Below are 12,337 nucleotides of genomic sequence, written 5' to 3'. Positions count from 1 at the left end.
GCATTTTAAACATTCGGACATGTCAGGACGCCTTGGTGGAATGTTTGAAGGGTGTTTCAGCCCAATTGTTGGCACGCTTCATGAAATTTCTGATGGCCGCAAAGGACTTTCCGACCTCCGAAAAACCCATAGAACCATTAAGCTGATTCCACCGTTATCAGTTTTAATCTATTTTAATGTGAATGCCCAAATTTTTTAAATTGAAACTTATGCACTTTATTCTATATCTTAATTATTTGCGACTGCAATGATTTTTTATTAATTGTGTTATAAATATTTCTATCTATCTACTCTCAGGTTAGGGATGAAAATAATTAGCAGTTTTGAGGCACACTCAATGAGTCTTGAGTAATGTTTATGCAGCAGCTGCAGTTCTGGAAGTGCTCCAACAGCTGGCAGCCCTTCCCCTTCAGGATCCTGAAAAGAAATTTCTGAAAATAAAGAAGGTTAAACCGGAGACTAAAAGACATAACAGACTGCAAAAACAAAAACAAGGATTCTATCTCCATTAATGCAGGCGCCTAGCAGGGGTGGTTATAATTTGAGGCACTGTGATTTAATTCAAAAGCCATATCAGTATTAGTATTCTGATAACAATTCTCCTTGTTCATCCCTTTCTTTTGAGGACCCTGGGACGAGTTCATCAAACAGGAAAGTGTATCAGGACATGAATCTGAGGTCAGCGTAAAGAAAAAAGAGTAAACTGTCAGGTCAAGCAAAGTAATGTGCCCCACAAACAGATACTTTTGGGGAATAAGACAGCGGAAGGGAGGATAGTTTACGAGCATGAGCATCTGACTGCACCCCATGCAACATAAAAGCTATATTCTACCCTATATACCCTATATTCTACCCTCATTTGTCAAATGCTTCTGATATAATTCTTGCAGGATATGATTGGTCTCTGGTTTTTGTAAAGTATGCACCTTGAGAGGAGGTGGTAACAATGCTAGCGTTTTGCTCCCTAGTAACTGAAGAACTCTGGGAAAATACACACATGAGTGGGCTCGCAAAAAGGTTTCTGCAATGTGTAGAAATCATGTGAGGTGGGAAAAATTATGTGTTCCACACATAATTCTGTTAAGGAGAGAGGCCCAAGTGAACCCTCAATTTCCTTTGAAGCCAAATGATAAGCGCAATATAAAAGCTATAGTCGATCAGTTACACGAACAAGGTATAATAGTGCCTTGCAGTTCTACAATGAGCATGCCTGTTTTTCCTATATTTAAGCCTGATAATTCATACAAATTGTTTCAGATTGTAGAATTGTAAACAGACACAAATGCACACCTGCAGCACAAAAAGCTCCTGATAATGTACTAATGACAATTGACTCATTTAGTAAGAAAAAAATATCAAACAACTCTGGGTATATCCAATGGATTCCTTAGACAAAATATAGAGCCTGGATCTTGGTATCTATCCGCTTTTCCCTTCAGTGGTTTTCAATATGCCTATTTGAGATTGTCCATTGAGTCTATCAATAGCTCTGGACCTTTTGCAGCAAGAATCATGGAAATCTTAAAGGAAGACCCCGAAGTGGTTTGATATATTGATGACGTATACCTTATGTATGATGCCTTCACTGACCACCCAGCTAGAGTGGACAGAATGGTGAATTTGTTAGAAGTAGTGAGCAAAATTCATGTAATTTGCTTTTGCGTGATTATGCTAAATTATGGCAAAATTACACGAAATTACACATAATTATGCAAAACTTTAATCTCTCATTTCAAACAATGTTTTTGTGTGAAATTAGTCCTTGTGCCCAGTTTAGATATAAGGACACACGTAAACAAAAGTATTGAAACCAACAGCTTCTCGCATTCTTTTCTTCCTGGGCGTTAATTGCACTTTTGTTGTCAAAGTTTACAGCAAATGAAGAGTAATCTCCTGCAGGACGCTTCAAGCCCACTGAGAAGATTCTTGCTGCAGTGCTGACAGCCATATTGATAGAGCATCCTTTTGTGCAGGGGACACAGATTATTATAGTTTCTCCCACACCTACACTAGAAGTAGCAACAACATCAAATATTCCTAATGCTTGAGCTTTATACTCGCACTCGATGCAGTGGGCCTCATCCTTAAATGCTACTGATGTAAAATTTGAGTATAATCCTACACTGTACACAAAAGAATTTTTGCAAAACATACAGACCAAACAACAAACTCTGATTGTACATGTACAGATTTCCCTTCTCCAGGAGACAAGTGTCAGGGTTTGAGGTAAATCACTTACGGAGGAGGTTGAGAGGACAACTCCATAATACGGGATAGTCTGCATACGCTAGGGGGACATTAATTTGGGTTAGACAGGGCACCCCTTTTCATGTAGAAGACTCTCTCATTGACCCGGAGGGTCGCTATGTCCTTGTAAAGGGCCGACTGGACGGTCAGCCAGTAATTATTGCCTCAATGTATGCACCTAATGTAGAGCAGGCCCCCTTTTTTAATACCTTATCAAATAAGTTAGCTACTTGGCGCAGGACCCCGATGATTCTGGCGGGTAACTATAACTGTGTTTTGGATGTATCTTTGGACCGCTCCTTCCCTCTTTTGCCTGGTGCGCCCACTACGGCTGCCATGAAGGCATTAACTGCTTGGGCAGCCCAGTGGCATTTGGTGGATGCATGGAGGCACGGGAATCCACATGATAGAGTATACTCCTATTCTGGTGTGCACGGTCTACATGTGCATCTCGACCGGATACTGGTGACTGCCGATCTCCTGCCAATGGTGGCCGAGCCTCAGTATCTTGGGAGAACTCATTCTGACCATAATCCCCACACCTGACAAATGGACTGGGATAATGGCATGCCCCCAATACCACGTTGGTGCCTGCAGCCGGATGCACTGTTGGACAGGGTGTTTCGGGAGGCACTGGGCACAGCTTTTGCACAATACTTTGAGCACAATGAAGGCACTGCCTCGTCTCCGTTGGTAGAGTGGGACGCTTTTAAGATAGTCCCTCAGGAACACTGTCTGGGCATGCAAGCTAGTATGCGTAGGCAACTAGAACAGGACCTCACTGCTCTGGAGGGAAGACTGGCGTCTTAGGAGAGAAGGGCGGTCAGGAGCTCAAGTGAGAGACTTGCGCATGGTAGGAAGGAACACGCAGCACTGTTAGAAAGGCTCCGCTGCCTGAATTATGTGGCACATTCAGGGTGCACACATCACTCAGGTGATGGGGGGCAGGCTCCTAGCCTGGCTGATCTGACAAGACGACACTACTTCACCCGTCACTTCACTCCGCTGTGCACAGAACACTATGATATATTTCCAACAGGGCACACACCGAGAATTTATATCCCACTATAATACTTTATACAAGCCACATAGTATAGCCACACCTGATGACATATAGAGATTTCTGGGAGATATCACCCTACCACGGATTACACCAAAGGAAAGAAATGAATTAAATGATCCCATTCAGCTAGAAGAGATCTGGGGAGGCATACGTTCTCTAGTGTTAGGAAAAACTCCTGGCCCGGACGGTCTGCTGGCGGAATTCTATAAAGCTTATGCGAACACCCTGGCACCCCAATTGCTAAAGGTATATGATGCGGCAATAGCGGATTCCACTCTTTCTGACTCACAAAATGTAGCACTGCTGGTCTCCCTCCCTAAACCCGGCAGGAAGCCAGAAATGCTGGGCTCATATAGGCCACTGGCACTACTGAATATGGACTATAAGGTCCTGGCATCCATTATAGAAGCCTGACTTGCTCCATTGGTTCGGATCTTGGTACATGTTGACCAAAATGGTTTTGTCCCCACCAGAAGCACGGCCTTAAATATCCGTAGGTTCTTCAGAGTGCAACACTACGCAACTGATGTATGGCCCTGCCCCGGATGTTTAGTCTTTAATCTGGAAAAGGCCTTCGACTCACTCGAATGGCCATACCTATTTGAGGTGCTGCGGGGATACGGCCTGTGCGACTCCTTCCTACACATGGTCCGATTGCTCTACATGCAACTGTCTGTCAGAGTGTGGACTGAACGATTGATATCGGAGAGTATCCGGATTCACAGAGGCACCAGACAGGGCTGCCCTTTATCGCCTCTCCTTTACTCACTTTCTATGGAGCCGCTGGTGGTGTACCGACGCGGGAAGGGTGTGGATTGGGGAACTCAATTGGGGGACAATCTACACGCAGTTTCTTTGTATGCTGATGATCTGCTATTATACCTGAGGGACGTACATGATATCCCCGCTACTATTACGGATACCCTCCGTACTTTTGCAGATATATCAGGTCTCTGAGTGAAATGGGCCAAGTCGGGACTGTACCCCTTCCGAGATGAAATCTCTAATCCCAATGTTCATATGAATGGCTCTCCTCTCCGCTGACACTCGTCCACATTTCGCTATCTTGGCATCTTTATCTACAGAGACCCTAACAACATCCCGGAGGGTAACCTGATTAGAGTAATATCTGCCATCAGGACACATATCCAGTTTTGGAAGACTCTCCCACTGAACGTGATGGGTATAGTAGCGCTCTCTAAGATGGTGGTGCTGCCAAAGCTATTGTATTAATTTGCCAACCTCCCGGTTTATGTCCCGGCCACTATCTTTCGCGATTTGGAGCAACTCCTCCGCGATCTCATCTGGAACAAGGGCCGGCCCAGGATGGCGTTCTGGAAACTCTATGCCCCTACCGACAGAGGAGGCCTACCGGTCCCTAACCTAGAGCTGTATTACCTGGCGGCACAGTTGCAGTGGGTGGCGAAGTGGCTGGCGGGTCTTAACGTAGATGACATGGCTACCACACAACTACCATAGTCCCAATGCCAGGTATATCAATTAGTTCATCCTATTCCTTGGCCCCTATGCCCATCGCAGACATGCCTTGCTCTGGCACATCGTTGGTATAAAAGGAGTTTGTACCTCACTAAGAATACAGCCCCCTATGCCCGTCATTACCACTTCTAGGAATGCCTAGGGGCAGGATGAGCATCACCAACGGGGCTCTGGTGTCCTGGCATGAGGCGGACCTATATACACTAGGTGACCTTTACACCAAGGGTGCCCTGATATCTTTTGAAAGTCTACCTGAAGAATATAATTTACCCACAGGTCAATTCTTATTACATACCTACATCTTGCGATCACTCACTGCAGTGTGGGGCGACATTAGCACTGAATCAGAGGCGCACCTACTACTGCAATATTTACATGTTATGGGTAATGGGTCCCACATCATCCTCTGGCTGGCGGAAGCATTGCTTGAACACACTATACAACCGCTGATGTCACTCTGTGTTAAATGGGAAACAGACAGAGGCACCCCATGGACGGACAGTGCATGGGCCTTGATATTAGCTACCCCTACGAGTATACCACGCAACTCCAGATTTAGGCTCATACAGACATATACTGTACATAGGGCATATCTTTCTCCAGATAAAATAAATGCATACTTTCATATGACTACATCAGCATGTCCCCGCTGTCTGCAGGTGAACGCAGACTTTCTGCATATGCTGTGGTCTTGTACTTCCCTGCATGCATACTGGCAGGAGGTTAACATGGCACTTGCGGCGTGCACTGAGAGCACACTACCACAGACATGGGAGGTGTGCATATTGGGTTTGTATCCTAAACCAAAGAAACACAGAGTCACATCCAGGTTTATTGACCTGGGCCTTATTGTAGCTCAAAAGGCTAATCACTGAACGTTGAAAACATGCTGACCCCCCCTGCAGTGGCCGGTTGGAGGAACTCTCTTCTAGTGTGGGCACAGGTGGAGAGTACATCATTACACTGGAAGGAAATAGCAGGACTGCCTAAATACCTTATTGCCCAGCTATGGGACGCCACACTGACGGATCTGACGCGCACTGGTGGAGAGGGAAGGTGCAGCCCTTCCCAGGAGGCTGGGGAATCAGACGGGGATACTTGCATGGAGACTGGCATGCCTAAAATTTCCATGAGCCAAGGTAACAACAATATAATCACTAACTCCCTTAATCACCAGGAGGATGGGGGACCCATCTAATTCAGCAAGGCTACATAGATGACACATTTCCTACACATACACTAACCAGGGCGTGACAATGTGACGATGATTTTCTTTGTTTTTATGTTTAATTGAAGAGTTACAAAAATAACAAATTGTATCTGATTTTGCTACAATTTGGCATAGAACTGTATTGTCAGGTACAGCAATGGATGTGTAAAGTTGAGATAGGATGAATAATTTCCTTTGATTTGTATGAATACTAAAAGGTGGTCCTTCTGATAGTTGGTACACTGAATATACAATTTGTCGTCAGTCACTAACCACATGGACTTAATGTACACCACAGTTTGTGACTGTACCGGAAATGACAGCTGGCCTTTTCCTGCACTTATGCTGATTGCTTGTCCATTATCTCACCTGAGCTCGATTTACCTGTCCCCCCTTTCCCCTCTTCCCCTCCCCCTTCCTTTCCTTTTCATTTATGTCCACTGTAACCTGTTTGTTTGATAAAATGCAAATAAAGATATTGAAAAACTGAAAAAAAAATAGGTTCATATACTCTGCACAATTTATTGCAACACTTGCTGGTAAAGGTTTTGAATATTGTAAAGAAATTATGAATGCCTGAGGTTTGTGTCCCTACTCGTTCCAGTGTTACTCTGGAAACAGAAGCAAAGAAAGAGGTCGCCTCTCCGTGAGCTGCTGGAGAGAGCGCGGCCGGCTGAAAGCTGTGAGGAAGAAGAGGAAGGCAGGACCAGCTGAACCAGTAGAGCAGGCACCGGGTTGCAAAAGACAAAGCACGAGGCAAAGTAGGGCAACCTACTATTTACTGCCGCAGAGCATGAGCCCGGACCCCCCACAGAAGTGGCCCAGCTAGGCTGGGTATGGCTTGTGATTGACTTGGAGTCCTCCCACCCGGGTTCCCGCTCTTGCCCCTGCACTCACTGTTCCCCATCTGCACCCGCTAGCCTGGCTGCCCAGTTACATAACAGCCCTAGTCAATCCTGTAGTGCTGCTTCTCCTATGGACACCCGGTGGCCACAGAGCGTTAGTGCCACTCTGCGGCCAAAGGGGGGGCAGTCGGTCAGTGTGTCCACATGGCCCCAGTGGTCACTGGGGGCCCATGGAAGTCAGCTTGGCTCACCCTCAAAATAAAGGATGGAGCACAAAATAAAATCAAGCAGGCCTTCTAGCAGTGCTTGCCGTGGCCTATGGCACAGACAGAGGGATGCTAACGGTCTGAAGCTGAGCAATAAGCAGTAAGGAAGCAGTGGACAGTAAAAAAGCAAACGTTGTGATACTCAAAAAGTACCTGAGGCACCAAGGCAGCGTGTCATAGGACACATATAGACACATATAGAACACAGGTCAAAGGACACAGATCGTCAAATTAGAAGCCAGAACTCAGAGCCCCTGGGCTACTATGATGGTCTGCAAAAAAGCAGACACAAGCATGAGGTCAGGCAAGGTGAGAGACCCTATCTTAAGGGTAAAATAGCATAGAGGCAGCCAAAGCGGAAAGTCCCATGCCTGTGTGAAAAGCAACAAAAGCAAAAATAGCAGCTGTAACGGCACCTGAGACAGTGCCAACATCAGCAATATAAACGCATAGCAGGCTGAAAAGCACAAACCTAGGGAGGGAAGGCACGGAAGAGCTCATCTGCATTGATGGAGAGATACAGAAGGCTAAGATCTGTACCAACCACCCAAAAATCCATACCAAATTCGCATTTTTAAAGGACCCCAGCACGTTCTTTATTCCACGAATGATGATACAAAGGTTTCGCACTCCCCGTTACAGCCAGTACCTTCAAACCCCTGCCCAGAGGCACTGTACATGCACGCAACTGACCAGAAGATGAGAAGAATCCCAACAAGCAAATCACTGAAGCAGGCTAGGGATACCAGGAGGAAATACCAGGAGGAAAGTAGTCAAGAACCTCTGGCTTTGCCATTTGGACTCAACACAGGGGAAGGCACTGGTGAAGACACTGACTGTACAAAGACAAGGCGGAGACAGCACACTGATACACGGAGTAACGCATGGACAGCACGTACAGCATGGACAGCATGATCCGGATAAATCCTGTATTGAAATCAGCCCCCTTAACAGGTACCTCAACCACAGCAGCCACATTGTTCACCCTCAAGGGCAAAAGCTGCAGCTTGTTTCGAGCCACCAATGCAGCCTGAGGACAAAGTGCTGTCTTATCAAGCAAAAGGAAATTTCCAACAGAACAAGGAGGAATCCCTGGGTTCCAATCGCGTTATGTCATATCTTGCAACCAAGGAGTGGGAGAAGCCAGTAGCCTCCTACACGCAAAAAAACAGTGCAAGCATGAATCCTGCAGCTACCTTAACTCACCCAGTGCCCAAGGATAAAGGCATCATCACTGATGATCCTACATCAGATTCCTTTTGGGCAACTCTTTTCAGCACCATGCAGCACTCAGTGACTGCTTTAGAATACCAGTCAGACAAGATGGATCTACAATTTATAGTCCTCCACTCCCTAGCAAACTCTGTATCCAGAATCAATGATAAGCTGGCAGACTTTAATGGGCTGATAAAATGAGGGCAGACAGCTTCCCAAGCAGACTGCCCCAGCAAGCTAATATTGGATAAAATATTCACACTTCCAACCATGCTTGATGGCCTTATAATGGACCTAAGACAAAGCTTTGGACCAAAAAATACTGTTATCGCCCCACTCCTGAGAGAGAAATTGGGAGCAGACACACCTGAGCAGAATAATATGACAAGAAGGTGATGCTCAAACAGCAGCCACTCATCAGGGACAACTAACGATAAAGACCAGCCCACCATAGTACCCACTACAGCTTCTGCAAATTCACCTGAAGAAGTGACTGGCAATGCAAGCCCAAAAAATATACAAACCTGCCACAAACAAAGAAGGAAGGGCAGAAACAAGAAAAACAAGACACTTGGCCTATTTGAAGGGGGTGCAATCACAAGGCCATCAAAAGACCTAACCAAGATTGACCAACAACAGCCACTTTCAATTCAATTCAGGCAATAATGGCACTAATTGAAAAAACTTCTCTTAGCGGCTCACCTGCACCAATAATAAAAATGGAAGAGGAATTGAACCAGGCAACAACGATACAAGCCGGATCAACAGATGGGCTCTCGTCCAGCAGACAATCTGAAATATGTCAACCAGGTAACAGACAATCTGAAATATGTCACCCAGGTAATAATAATAATTACCAGAAGCATAAACCTTCAAAACACTGGCCACAGAAAAAAAAGTCTGTTAACAGTATAACAAGAATGGTGATGGTGTCCGGATGCCCTTAGAAAACAGGCAGAGTGACACTAACCTATACGCCAACGTTGCGCCACAAACAGAAATTAAAGGGATGTGAATAGAGCACAAAAGGGCCCAGGAAAACAAACAACTGTCAACAAACTCCATAATATTCCAACCAGAATTCAAATCCAGGGGAGAGGAGACACCTTAAACAGAGGAAACATAATGCCCCTCCTCCACGCAACAAAGAACTTGGAAGATGTGAATTCAGCAGATCTAATATCCCTAGAAGTTATTTACACTGACAATTCCCAGGGTTTAGAGGCAACCAAAACAACTTGGACCACAAAAAAGATAGCAAAGATTATAATGAATGCATCGCTGACGTTTCAACAATGGGGGATGAGGGTATACCCACACCATGTACCGGGCTCTGCCACTACATTGTTTCCTGAAATAATATCCACAACTGAACCTGAGGAGCAACATACCACCCACTCTGCACTAAGGGGTGCAAGAAGTACACCCCCAGCTATAAATAACCTTAACCACCTAACGGAAAGAAATTAAATAAGGAAAAGAAATGAGTCACTGGATGAAAAAAAAGCGGTAACTGGGGTTGGGTAACTCGAACATTCAATGTGCCAATTAGCCAGTGACAGAAAACTTGCCACAACCTCCACAATGCAGCAGAACCTAGACCAATCATCATGTGCATATGGAACATTAGTGGCCTGTCAAACAAAGAAAGAGATCCACAACTACTGACCTATCTCCAAACCTTTAACCTTGTAGTTCTTCAAGAAAACTTGGGCCGAACAATCCATACATCTGCAGGGGCACAATTCTCAACACATCCTCACCCAGAAAGAAGCTAGATATGGCCATCGGAAAGGAGGTTTATCAACTCACACATCAATTATAATACTAGGGCCAGTCAAACACTTAAAGGCCACCATATCGAAGCCCAATGAACTATTAGCAGTAAGAACAATGATCAGAATAAACAAGGACGAATGCCCGACCATAAGTGCAAATGTCTACCTACATCCCAGGCAGAAAACTAAGGGGGTTTAACACGGATCCCCAAACAACATTACCTTGGAAAACGAAGTCAGTAGACGATGCATGGCATCATGGAGGTGGGGCGTTGGTGCTGAGGCAAGACCGGTTCCAGGTTGCCATGGGGGAGATGAGCCATTGAGTCCGTGAGAAGCTGAAGCGCTGAGTCCAGCACAGGGAAGTTAGCAAATTTGGCAGTGAGGCATTGGTTCCAGCGAGGCGATGCGACGTCGAAGAGTTTGTGAAACCACCCTCATTGACTATCAGCTCTACGATAACAGGATGGAGGTGCAGGCGGAGATGGCATCGGGCTGAATGCTGGCGATGGAAAGGCTGATAACTGCAGGCGTCAAAGAGCGTCAGAGTTGCGGTGCAGGCAGGGCGGTGCGTCGTGCTCTTCATGACCGGTGCCACCGGCTTTGGTGCAGGTCGCTGCATCACTGGCGGCTTCGCTGACGGCATCAGAGGTTTCTTTCTTGCTTCACACCACCAACCACACAATTCTCAGGGCCCAGGAACCGGAATTGGCACCCTTTTGAATGAAGGAGTCCACATAGGAATCCAGGTGCTTGTTAGTGGGTTGCAGGTGAAGTCTTTGCAGCCCTGGCACTTATGAACAAGAGGCAAGCATACACAAGCACTTGGAGAATCTTCTTCAAGCAGGTTAACAGGAAAGTTCCAGTCTGTGGCATCTCTTTGGCAAACAACAGGACAAATGGAGGGACAGGAGAGGCCGTTTTCCACTCACAAAGGAATGGGAGGTCCAATAGGAACAGGGGCCCTAATACAATAATAGCAAAAAATGTTCCTATAGTTCCTCAGAGAAGAAGGAGACAGAGTAGTGTAAACGCAAGAGGCTTTAGGAGGATAAAACACACCGTACAGTCAGTGTGGAAAATCCTTATGTCGGATATAAATGCCCTCACACACCCTTGCAGGTGTCATGCTTCATCATTTGGGCTGCTCCTCGTCGGGCCGGCGGTGCAATGCCCGACGGGCTCCCTAAAAAGGGGCTCTTTGGCGGAGATCTTCAATCCGACTGCCGTATAGATGAAGTGCGGGTATGGGGCCAAATGAATGTAGATATAGATAAGTGATATTAAAATAGGGTAAGGAATGCCTATTTGAGGTAAATTTTATTCAGATGGCTTCCTACCTTAGTTAAAAACGTGTATACAGAGCACTTGTGTGAGTGTAATGTCTCCTATTCAAGTGGTATGTATATTGCAATACTGGGTCAACATGTTTCTCGCAATGAGTGAGTTATACTCGCGATTCTTCAGGACCTAGGGGGATATGTTAACTATAAACTATCTACATTACACAACCTGGTTGGTTGGGGTTAATGATCAATCTATGTATTGAATACCTGTTGGTACCGGGAGCTACCCTAGTCAGTCAATATCCAGGTATCAACAGTACTCGGTGGGTTGTACACGAATGTGACTTCCTCTAGATTAAGAGGGCGTCTTCCTTTCGAGTACCATGTCACGACCTACCCTCTCCACCGAGTCCGGACTACTGGTTACAATAGATATTTATGACATTTGTCTCTGGTTCTGGGCACAGGGCAAAAAAATCATCTTGAGTACCTCAGATGTATCTGGAAAGAATAAAGGAGTGGACCTCATTAATGAAAGAATCTTCTTTGCTTGGACACAAGTTGTAAAAACCTTCAGAGCACTTAAAATGTTGAATGCTCACAAGTATTTTCATGCTCAAGATTGACTCAAGTGAACAGAAAAGAAGAAAGACGCTGAGTACAGTATAGCTCGGCTTGCGGCTTTGCATCATTGAAACTTGGTAATTATGGTGTTACCTTTAATGCTAAATGTGTTTTTTCAACGGTGTCTGGTTAGAAAGAAATCTTTTCTGTTGGCTGTATACCGTGCTGAAATTTAATAAAAAACGGACAGCATGAGGCCAAGGATTTGTGATTAAAAAGTATTTAGAAAACTTGCGGCCCGTTTAAACCACTCATTTCTTCCATGTGTGTCAGTCACATGCGATAGCAATTTACTCGCATCAACGA

The sequence above is a fragment of the Triturus cristatus genome, chromosome 10 (assembly GCF_964204655.1).
Source record: "Triturus cristatus chromosome 10, aTriCri1.1, whole genome shotgun sequence".
In the NCBI taxonomy this organism is placed as follows: domain Eukaryota; kingdom Metazoa; phylum Chordata; class Amphibia; order Caudata; family Salamandridae; genus Triturus; species Triturus cristatus.
The sequence above is the reverse complement of the archived record's forward strand: the minus strand, read 5'-3'. Positions refer to the sequence as shown.